The following is an 11,139-nucleotide window of genomic DNA, read 5'->3' as shown; positions in this document are numbered from 1 at the left end:
ACCTGTTATCTCGTCCATTCAGGATACGCGCCGCGCGAGGAGTGATTTCGCGCCCGTCATCTGGTTTTTAATCGTTTCCCGCGGGGGGTGCCCGCGAATTAGTGCGAGAATGGTTGTTCATCACGGAGGGTCAACGAATTACATGCAGGGAAAAGAAGCAAAGAACGCAATCAGGCCTCCTCGGATATGCCGTAAATTATTATAATTCCGGTGACTTTTGCTACCGCGTTGCGACACGGACGGTATTTCGATTAGCGCTGTTGTCCTCCAGAATATATACGACGTTGCTTAGAATAGCGTAATACTACAGGGGCGACAACGTCGGATAAACGCTTTTTTTTTTGTCCTCCGCAGCGCCTCCTCGTCTCCAAGTTGCACCCAACGTGCTTTGAATATTCATGGCGTGGCTGCGCCGGGTACCTGTTTGCGCTCTCCATGCATATTCACGTGTTTTAAAGTTTGAGAGCTCCTTCATTTAAATATCTGATTTTCTCCAACAAAGGCATCGTTTGAACGCGAAGTTTCCTGCGCTCCGGTCGCTTGCAATCATTTCTTGTTTGCGAGAAAGCTCACGCTGGACAGCAGGGAAAAACAAATTAATGAAGAAAATAAAGAGCGAGGGTTACACACATTCTGTCTCTCTTTCTCTCTGATATACCTACGTTTTATGTCTTGCTGAAAAGTGCGTGCATTTTTGACGGTTAGATGCCTTTGGGGTTTGTCAGCAGGAGGCGATAATATTCGGCGTCGTGTAGTGTAAATGGAAGGACGGGGCAGCTGGCAGAAAATGGAATTATTGGTAATAGATAAGTAGCGAGATCAGGACTTAATTTTTGACGGCATATGGGCCTAATTCCTAGCTCATTTTTACTGTAGATTACAACAGAGTGCAGTGCACTGTGTTGAATGCCTGCTGTGAACTCCTGCTGTGAATAGCTGTGACCATTAGCAAGTGCTCCGTAGATCTATCTATCTATCTATCTATCTATCTATCTATCTATCTATCTATCTATCTATCTATCTATCTATCTATCTATCTATCTATCTATCTATCTATCTATCTATCTATCTATCTATCTATCTATCTATCTATCTATCTATCTATCTATCTATCTATCTATCTATCTATCTATCTATCTATCTATCTATCTATCTATCTATCTATCTATCTATCTATCTATCTATCTATCTATCATTCTTTCTTTCTTTCTTTCTTTCTTTCTTTCTTTCTTTCTTTCTATCTATATATCTATCTATCTATCTATCTATCTATCTATCTATCTATCTATCTATCTATCTATCTATCTATCTATCTATCTATCTATCTATCTATCTATCTATCTATCTATCTATCTATCGGTCTATTTCTTTCTTTCTTTTCGTTTTACCTTTAACTCCTCTTCCTATCAGTGTAGGTTAGGAAAGCGGGTTATCTGTTTCCCTGTCTTTTTGCTTTCTTTCGCTTCCCGCTGTCTTTTTTCTAATTGGTTCTAGGTTCTTGTTGGGACAAATTAATCGCAAATGTCATGTCAACTCACACAGATACGTATGTCTATCACTTGAGTCAACTGGGCAGGAACGTTGGAATACACCCAGCGTTTTGAATTTCTGGAGGCAAAATTTTATCAACGAGTCTACAAGCTAAACGAAGGCTTCCTTGCGCAACAGCGCTCAATTTTATATAGGTATACGTTCGAAAGACATAGTAGCTTGTAAAATTTCATTTTATAATTGTGCGAGAATGACACCTTGACTGCTAAGCGGAAAGGTAATCGGACCACATGGCTGCTTCTTCGTCCTGTTTGTTTGTTCCTTCAGTGGCACGTTGCTTTGAGATTGTAAAATGTTCGCCAAAGACAATGGCTGCCGTCGTCGTCGTCATCATCATCATCATCATCATCATCATCATCATCAGTAGATGCTGCAGCCTATCTTATGCCCACTGCACGACGAAGAACCCTCCCTAGCGATCTCCAATTACCCCTGCCTCGCGCCAGCTGATACCCCTTTATGCCGGCAAATTGTCAAATTTCATCCCACCACCTACTTCTCTGCGATCATCGATTTCACTTTCCTTCCCATCCGTTCTGCTAATTTGACAGATCACCGGTTATCCGCCCTACACATTACATATTCTTCCACGCTTCATGTTTTCTTCTTAATTTTAACTGGAATGTTGCCTACCCTCGTTTGCTTTCCGATCCCCACAATTGTTTTCCTGTGTCTCAACGTTACGGCTACCACTCTTTGTTTCATTGCACCTTGCGAAGTTCTCAACTTTTTCTCGAACTATCTTGTTAACCTTTATTTTTGCCCAAGATGTTAGTACGGGTACATATAGCCCAATGATCGCAGACTTTTCTTTTGAAGGATAGCGGTGCGCTGCCTAACGAGGGTAAGGAAGGTATTTCAGCAAAAGGGGCATAGATTTGCACGGTTTTATTATTTACGTTAAGACAATACGACGACCAGCGAAACATTGATTTTTCGCTCTTCTTCTGAGCTGATAACAAAACGAATGTGGGAGTCTTATTCTTGGGGTTAAGAAAAAAAAAAACGATGACTATGTTTGTTGCTGTGTCTCCTTAATGGTTCGGCGTTACGACATTGCGCTGTCCAAATGGAATACCCAAATGTGCTTCTGGCGTGAACTACTGTGGCTATGCCCATGCCATTACCACGTGCGTGCCACAACGCTTTGACGAGGAGCACCCAGGCTTCTTTTCGACCAGGCTGAGTGATGGTCATCACGCTTTTTTGTTCGCATGAAGGATGACTCTCAGTGTTAGGTCAGGTTTCACGTGGCGTCCTACGAGGAGCGATGTGAAGCGCTTGGGTGGGTAAAGGCGGTGAAGCCACGTTTTCACGAATGCGACGGTAACAAGTCCCACATTCACGTTAACAGGGAGAATATGTTTATTGCATTCACACTCCAGACAGTTGTAGGCGTATGATCAACATGAACTCATTAGCGTACACAGGTAGTGCTGAAGCAACCCCTCATCGCACGTATCCACGAAGCGCGTTATAGTGAAGTGAAATGACTACACAAGTCGAATAGCGACGTCGTGCTCCACTTGGTGGAATCGGGGACGAGTGAAGTCATGGAGAAATCGAGAACACAAACCGAAGGCAATAGTTCTACGTTGTCGCTGATTGATATTTAAAACAGATTCTGTCTGTTTCCACTTCTTTTGTCCTGATTAGAAACACGTATGGTGAAATTTGCCCTAAAAGTTGTAACACCATGAAAATAGCTGTGTGTCATTACTTGGCCGACTCCTCGTCCTCAAGAATTCTAAAATGACGTGTTCTCAAGGAGCACGCGATTGAATTGTGCGGAAAAAAATATTGAATTAATCTTATTTGACTTGCTGTCATTGCCCGAACTCCTCTGTAGCTGATATTATTGCGACAACAATTATATGGAAACTCCGGACGAGAGTTCGCCGCTGCCGTATCCGTGATATTCCATACCAAGTCCAAGTGCTATAAGGCTTGACCTTCGAGACGTACGCTGTAGGTGCGTGGGAAAGCGTACCAGGGTGAGCCGAGAATCATCATGGCTTGATGCGCGCAGCCTTACCGCGCACCGAATTTCGGAGGTCATGTGGTCAAGCGCACTCAAGAGCCAGGGTGGCGCAGGTGAGCGTACGTCTACTAGCCTAGTCCGGCCGTGGCTGTACCCGTCAGTATGCGTGGCTGAGTGCATACGCGTCCCGTATGTCCTACGTTGTTGCAGTTGTTGCAAGTACTGGGCTATCCGAGATAGCAGGTGACTTCATGTGCGCTGTCTGCCTGCGCATATATTGTTGGAGATCGCGTAATCTCAAGTTTCGGAGACACAGTGAAGCGAGAGGCCACACGAAGCGTTCGCTTCCAACTATATACCGGCACTCTTCATCACGCCGGCTTTGTAACAACGATTGTTCGCGGTTATTTGTTCTTGTTTGTCCGTGTGCACGTAACACCGTGCTTGTTAGTTTAATTACTGAGCGAATGTTTACAGAAACTTACATGACCGATAAAAACTATAAACTTTACTTGGTGTACTCTAAAACTTTGGCATCCCTATAAATGTTTCACTATTGGGGCGAAACTGCGACATTTTTTTTTCTTAGCATTTTATCGAACCGGGGGTTCGTTTAAATATCCAGCGCAGGGCTTCTCGCAAATGCAGATTTGTTTCATGGCTTTCCCTCGGCTCGCGTCATAGCTAGCTCATTGAGCAGCGTCCGGCGCAGCACATGCTATGAAATTCTCGATATACAGGAAACTTTTGCAGCGCCGTACGAGACGTTTTAATGTTCCTTTTGACAGGTGACCTTAAGAGCGACCTCTGCTCCCCCACTGACGATAATCTGCTAATGCAAACTCCCATTTTGAATGACGCAGTTAGTTAATGGCTCAAGTATGAGTGAAAAAAAATGACAAAGGACACTGGTGCAAGAAACGTAGAGCGCTGATAATTGAAGTCACAGGTCTCCATTAAACTATATTTAGTGAAACTTATGAACGCATAAAAAAAGGGTAGGGTCATGTTGGAGATGCTTCTTGAATTATTAGGAGACCTGTGACGCAGCAAAAGACGAGGGAGGATAGAAGCAACATAGATAGGCGCACACTTCCAGCTTATATACAGTGTGACCTTTTTTAAGTTTGATGAAAAAAAAATGAATGTTGCAGATATCTTAATTCTAGTCCTTCAGCTAAGCTATTTAGAGGGGCAGACATTACTTGAGCGATAAATCGAAACACATATCCAGCTAGTTAACGAAAGTCCACTAATTATTTTTGGGTTAGTTAGTTTATGGCACATATGGCAATTTGCGAACTGTAGCCGGTGAACTTACAAGCCCACCGGCTACCCTTGGAAGAAGTTTCGAGAGTGCCGCTAGATTGGAGATACGCGCCATCAAACTTGCGGTAAGAAATAAACTGTTGCTCCACTTAATTTTTAACAAGGCACTCTTTTATTCATTGAAGCACTAAAGTAACTGGAACGCCCAGGCGTTTCGTTCCACATTTTCGAAAATAATATGTCGAAACTGGTGTCTTCCTGGATATTCATTGCAAATTAGACTTTTGCGCGCACAAAGACAGGACGCCGAACGAAGAAGGCACACACAACATGCGCAAAAGTGGACACGTCTTGCAAACTCACCGGCTACAATTCGTGAATTGCAATATGTGCCGTAATATATTTAATTAGGACGTTAATTAGTCAATTGTTAATTACGTGAATATGAATTTCAATTTCTCCTGCTAGTAATGGTCGCCGCTTCAAATTATGGGCAACAATTATGCTATCTGCCACAATCAAATTTTTAAAATTCCATAAAACTTAAAAATGATCCCCCTGTATTTCAGACGAACACAGATTACACTTACAGGTGCTCACTATATGCGGAACAGGCACAACGCACGGCGGGGGGCTGTTGACCTGTGCGATGCGTCAGTGAATGATTTCTACTTGGGAGGCACGCTCATGATGCAAACTTATCATTACATATTTGTACACAATAACAAACTTTTTTGACTTGAAATGTACTTTGCGTATATGAACTGAGGTCTCTTACCCAGGCGTATAGATTGGTTTCATGCTTTTATAGAACTAATTTTATTTAGAAATAACAAGTCAGAGTGTTACTAAACAGCAAGAACAGTCACCATGTATCAGACGTGTATGTATTACGCCACTGTTGCCTTTCCCGCTGTTTTCCCGCTGTGATTCTCCGCGCAACGTGGATTGGCTGAAGGTGGCGAAACAGCCCGGTCTTGACGCAAAGATTGCGCCCGAGGGCGTCTGCTCCTGCGTGGGCTCTGGTGAAACCACGTTGACGTGACCAGTAGAGGGAGATGAAGTTAGTAAAGACAATGTGTGGGATGCGCTGAACATATATTTCATGCTCCGCACATTTCAGACCCGACGACTATCGTTTTGAGATTTTCTATATACATACGCGGTGACGTACCTATATTTCAATAGCTATCTAGAGAATAAAGGATGGCTTCAGTTACGTCAGCTCATCTAGAATCGTGACTTTTGTTTTGAGATTGTCACCAGGCCTGTTTTGAGAAAAAGTTTCGGTAATATGTATTTAATAAAATCTAAAATTTTTTGCAAATATGTTTCAATTAAATAATGTTTCAGAGCAAACGAGGCAACATTGTTATATCAGTGGCCAATACAATGCTATAAAATGAAGGTGGTCAACGTAAGGTAACCATTACCAGTCGGACGTATTTCTTGCAACCGGTTGTAATGATCATGTTGAATTCGGTATATTGGAGCAAAGAGAAACATAAGTTTTAAGAAATCATAAAGCTCATGCGCAAGTAAAAACACACAGTATATAACATGTGGCCACTCCTGTAAGCTCATTTTTTATGAATTATCAGTTCAACCACTTCAATGCTGGGTGTCTATTGTCAATCACGTCAGGTAAATGCCACAAACAAGGTTCTTCCGCATTCAATATAGCTATAAGCTTTTAATGAATCGCAGTAGAGCAGTCGTGTATTAACTGCGACGTCTCCATTTGACCTCGCATGACTGCGACACGCAGGGGTGCACACAGTGTGCGTCCGAAGGTGCTCGAATTTCCAACAGCGGCCAACTGGGTTCACTTCTCTGCCAATGTCATCTGAGGTTTGCAGATGACTGTTTAGCAACGTCTGAGATACCTTTCAACAAATTATTGAGGGCTTTAGCAGGATCGAATATCAATATGCCGAAAAAAAGGTAATTAATGCTCAATAGTGAAGCAAGAGAACGAGAATTCCTGATTTGCACTCAGGCTCTAGAATTTTCGCAGAGCTATGTTTATTAAGGTATATATTGACACGGGTTCTTGATCATGAGACGGACAGTAAAAGAAGAATTAGGAAAAATCTGCGGACTCCACACGCTGTAGAAATCAGGGTTAAGCGAAGCTTTGTGAAGGCTGCTGTTCCTGCTTAGCAATCATTTGCAAGTAGAGAACACACGACCCAGATGGACACACTTTCACTGGGAATTAACTCGATCAACATAAAGTTGTGCTCGATCAAGCACATGCCCCACGTGACGACGGAATAATAACGACAAAAAAAACAACTGAATGACCACGATGACATCTAGACGACGAAACAATGATGACAAAATGACAACGGCGCATGAGGAGAAAGGTATGACGACACTGGGATTACGACAGTGGAAAAACTGCGATAAGATGACTACGGTGAAATCATCACGACAGCATGACGGCGACTCTTTCACGATTACTCACTGACTACTATGGTATGACGGTGGTGAGATGACAACGATGGAGTAATGACGATAAAACGACGATGACAGTATGGCGATCACGGCGCGAAGATGGCGTCATAATGACGACGATATGACAGTGCAATGATAGCGACAGAGTGAAGATGGTAGAAGGATGACAACGCAGGAATTGTATCGATCGCATGAAGGCGCTTAAGTAACGATGACAGCATCACAATGAAGACGTGTTGGTGGTGGAACTCACGCCCACACTTGCGTACGTATAATGCAAATATGGGCGTGCCTCCTCGATTTGCATTATGTTAGGTGTTTTTTTTTTTTGCACAATGTCCGGTACCGGCCCATCGTACAAGGAACGTCTCGAAAGGAGGAGGAAGTAGTGTAGCTACCGAGGCTAGTCAGATACAAGAGCGGCTATCGTGGAAAATATTTACGGCTTCAAAAGACAACATCAGCAGCGATCACTGATACCGGTGAGCGGCGCGACGACACCAAGCGCTGTCGTTCAACGGCCACTGTGGCAGAGGGGCAAGGCAGCAACGGGGATGTGTGCAAGCGTGTCAAGGGCCGCCATTCACGCAGCAGGGCTTGAAAACTGACGAGCCTGTGAGCCTGCCTAGAGCCGTCAGGGCCTCCTACATTCGACCACCAACAGTCGTCCTGGAAGCGACGAGGATAGCTGAGAGAATTCACTGCGTGCTTGGATATTCACTGCGTGCTTGGAAGCAGTATTCAAGCAATTAAACTGGAAAGGTCTAGGAGTGAGGATCGACGGCGAATGCCTCAGCAACCTTCGATTTGCCGATGATATGGTTCTATTTACAACACTGCGGACGAGTTACAACAAATGATTGAGGACCTTAACAGGGAGAGTGTAAGAGTGGGGCTGAAGATTAATATGCAGAACACAAACATAATGATAAATAACCGGGTAAGGGAACAAGAGTTTAAGATCGCAAGTGAGCCTCTAGAGTCTGTGAAGGAGTACGTTTACCTAAGTCAACTAATCACAGGGAACCCTGACCATGAGAAGGAAATTCACAGAAGAATAAAAATGGGTTGGATCGCATACCGCAGACATCTTGAACTGACTGGGAGCTTACCGTTATCATTGAAAAGGGAAGTATACAATCAGTGCATTTTACCGGTGCTGACATATGGGGCAGAGACTTGGAGACTGACAAAGAAGCTTGAGAACAAGTTAAGGACAGCTCAAAGAACGATGGAACGAAGAATACTAGGCACAACTGTAAGAGGCAGGAAGAGAGCGGTTTGGATCAGAGAGCAAACGGGTATAGACGATATTACAATAGACATTAAGAGAAATAAATGGCACTGGGAAGGCCATGTAATGCGCCTATTAAATAACCATTAGACCATTAGGGGAATAGAATGGGTACCAAGAGAAGGGAAGCGCAGTAGAGGACGGCAGAAGACTAGGTGGTGCAACGAAATTAGGAAATTTGCGGGAGCTAGTTGGAATTGGTTGGCGCACGACAGGGGCAATTGGAGATCGCACGATAGTCCTTTGTCATGCAATGGACATAAATAGGCTGGTGATGATATTGATGATGTCGGACGAAGCAAGCTGTGCGAAAAAGGTGAGAGTGGAACATCAGGTCAACCACGTGAATGAGAAAACATTGACGTACCCTCTCAGCGAAGAAGAGATTGAATGTTTTGAGGAGGCAGATTCTTTCACTTTTGTGACGTATAAAAATATAGAAGGTTTGAGGGAATTCCTGTGGTATTCTGACCAATTGAAGAAACGAAAACGTTTTGGAAAGTAAACCGACAAGTTGTACCCTTAGAGATCATTGCGCTAGCAAAAGAGAAAGTAGGTTCTTTCCGAGTGAACAAAGATGGAAGTTTCTCAGTCACTGTCAGTTCACTCACCTCAGCCAAGAGTTTGTTATCATGTGTGCAGGTGGCTGGCTTACTAGTGAAGCCATTTATTCCGGAGTCATACATACGAAATGTTGGCAAAATCAGAAACGTACCTCTAGAGTACACAGAAGAACAATTAACAGAATATTTAAGAGAGGTAGGAGTGACATCAGCTATAGGGCAGGTCCGTTACATACTTCAAGATGACACCGTGGAATTGTGCCTTGTAAGAAGTGTACTCGTATTTTTGCAATTTCGCTACGATCGACCAATCCCAGAGCCAGTGTATCTTGGTTTCACTAGCCATCCATTCGAGTAATATCCGGAGCCAGCAAGACGCTGCTACAATTTCCAGAGATTGGAGATTTGGTCCCTTAGCGAAAAACTGCCGAGGAACAAGGCACTCCAGAATATGTGCAGAAGACCACCATCACAAAGACTACAAGTCTATAAGAAAACCTAATTACACGAATTGCAACGGGCCCCACACTGCATCCTTTTCTGTATGCCCGCCGAACAAGACGCCCTCTCTTCTATACCAACACGACATTATGGTCGCACACAAAAGCGCTGTCCACCAGAGCCAAATATGAATGCGATGAGCCCAGTGCGACCATCTCGACCACAAGTGCCTAAGCATCAGGACACTTCTACGCAATATGCAAAACCCGCAAGGGGACCACAACGCCGGGGCAAAGTTTTCGGACATTACCAAGCCAACGTGAAGCTCGACAAGAAGTTCAGGAGGTATCTCGTCAGAAGAGCAACCACATGGCTAACATACGACAGAATAGTAGCACACCGCAACCAGTAAGTGTAACGAAAGAGACGAACTCCTCTGCGTCTATTGCTGAACTTGTCATACCAATGTTGTTTTCTGCATTAAAAGCCATACTTGCCTCGATTCCGCAGGCTAATGACCTCCCTGAGCTCATGGCCGTATTGTCGATGGAACAAGTGATATTTCAAAACATTACATCAGCCATAGCGGAGGCGCGGCATGAATAATTGCTATCAAAATGTCGCAATATTCCAGTGGAACGCGAATAGTCTTCGCTCTAAGTGTACGCATTTTAAAAAACTGGTGGCTCATTTCTCCTTTCCAGTGTTATGTATTAAAGAGGACAGTGTAGATACCGCTGATCTGTGTTCAAAGAGACCTGCCATCAGCGTTATTAAGTGCCGCAGTGTCAGCTATACCGGAATACATAGCATGTAAAGTTTGGTTTTGCTGAGTAATTGTCACTGTAGTCAGTGTTTATCTACAACCTTCTAAAAGTATTTCACTTTGCAGATTGATGGGCCTCTTTCATAAGTACACGAAATACGTAATATTAGTAAGATTTCGCTGTGTATCATGTCATTTGGGGAAGCGCCTTCTGTGACCGCCGTGGGAATGACCTACAGAAAAATCAATTCATAATAGTGATCTGTGTTTGTTCGATGACAGCTCAGTTACGTTCCCACGGGGTTTTAATTACTCCAGCTGCCTGGACCTCACGCTCTGCTCGAACGATATTGCATGTGGAGCAACATGGAGAAGAGACATTGAAACAAGGGGTAGCGATCATTTTCGCATTCTAATGCAGCATTCTAGACTACGATTTTCGACTTATCGGTGCTCTGCAAGGATGACCAATGGGCAGGCATTTCGATATCACATTATAAGTCAAGCTGATGCGGTCAGTGACACAGACAATTTATTATCGCTTATAGAAGACAAATTAAACTTTTGTTCAAAGTTTGTTGATATTCCTGAAAGTTGTGCTAGTGTAGATTCTGAATACGAAAGGTTCAGAGCTATACATCCAGAGCTGAAAGAAAATACCGATGCTCAGGTCGTATTGAAGATAACCTAGAATGTCAAAAAAAAAAGAAAGACTGCAGTGCCTAGGTACAAAGTGCTGGCGGGAATTCGGCACTTGAATTACTCCCCCACACCTGAATCGAGATTAAGGAATGTTCTGCGCTTTTCTAATGGG

General features: G+C 43.6%; 1 protein-coding gene across 1 annotated transcript in view; it reads left to right on the top strand.

The window, feature by feature from the left end:
• LOC135919173 (cell adhesion molecule Dscam1-like) overlaps positions 1 to 11,139 on the top strand; it is a 556,253-nt gene that overhangs the window by 235,180 nt on the left and 309,934 nt on the right. The gene's annotated exons all lie outside the window — the stretch shown is intronic.

Source organism: Dermacentor albipictus, chromosome 3, assembly GCF_038994185.2.
Source record: "Dermacentor albipictus isolate Rhodes 1998 colony chromosome 3, USDA_Dalb.pri_finalv2, whole genome shotgun sequence".
NCBI classification, from domain to species: domain Eukaryota; kingdom Metazoa; phylum Arthropoda; class Arachnida; order Ixodida; family Ixodidae; genus Dermacentor; species Dermacentor albipictus.
Note: the sequence above shows the minus strand (reverse complement) of the source record. Positions and strands in the feature narration are given on the sequence as shown.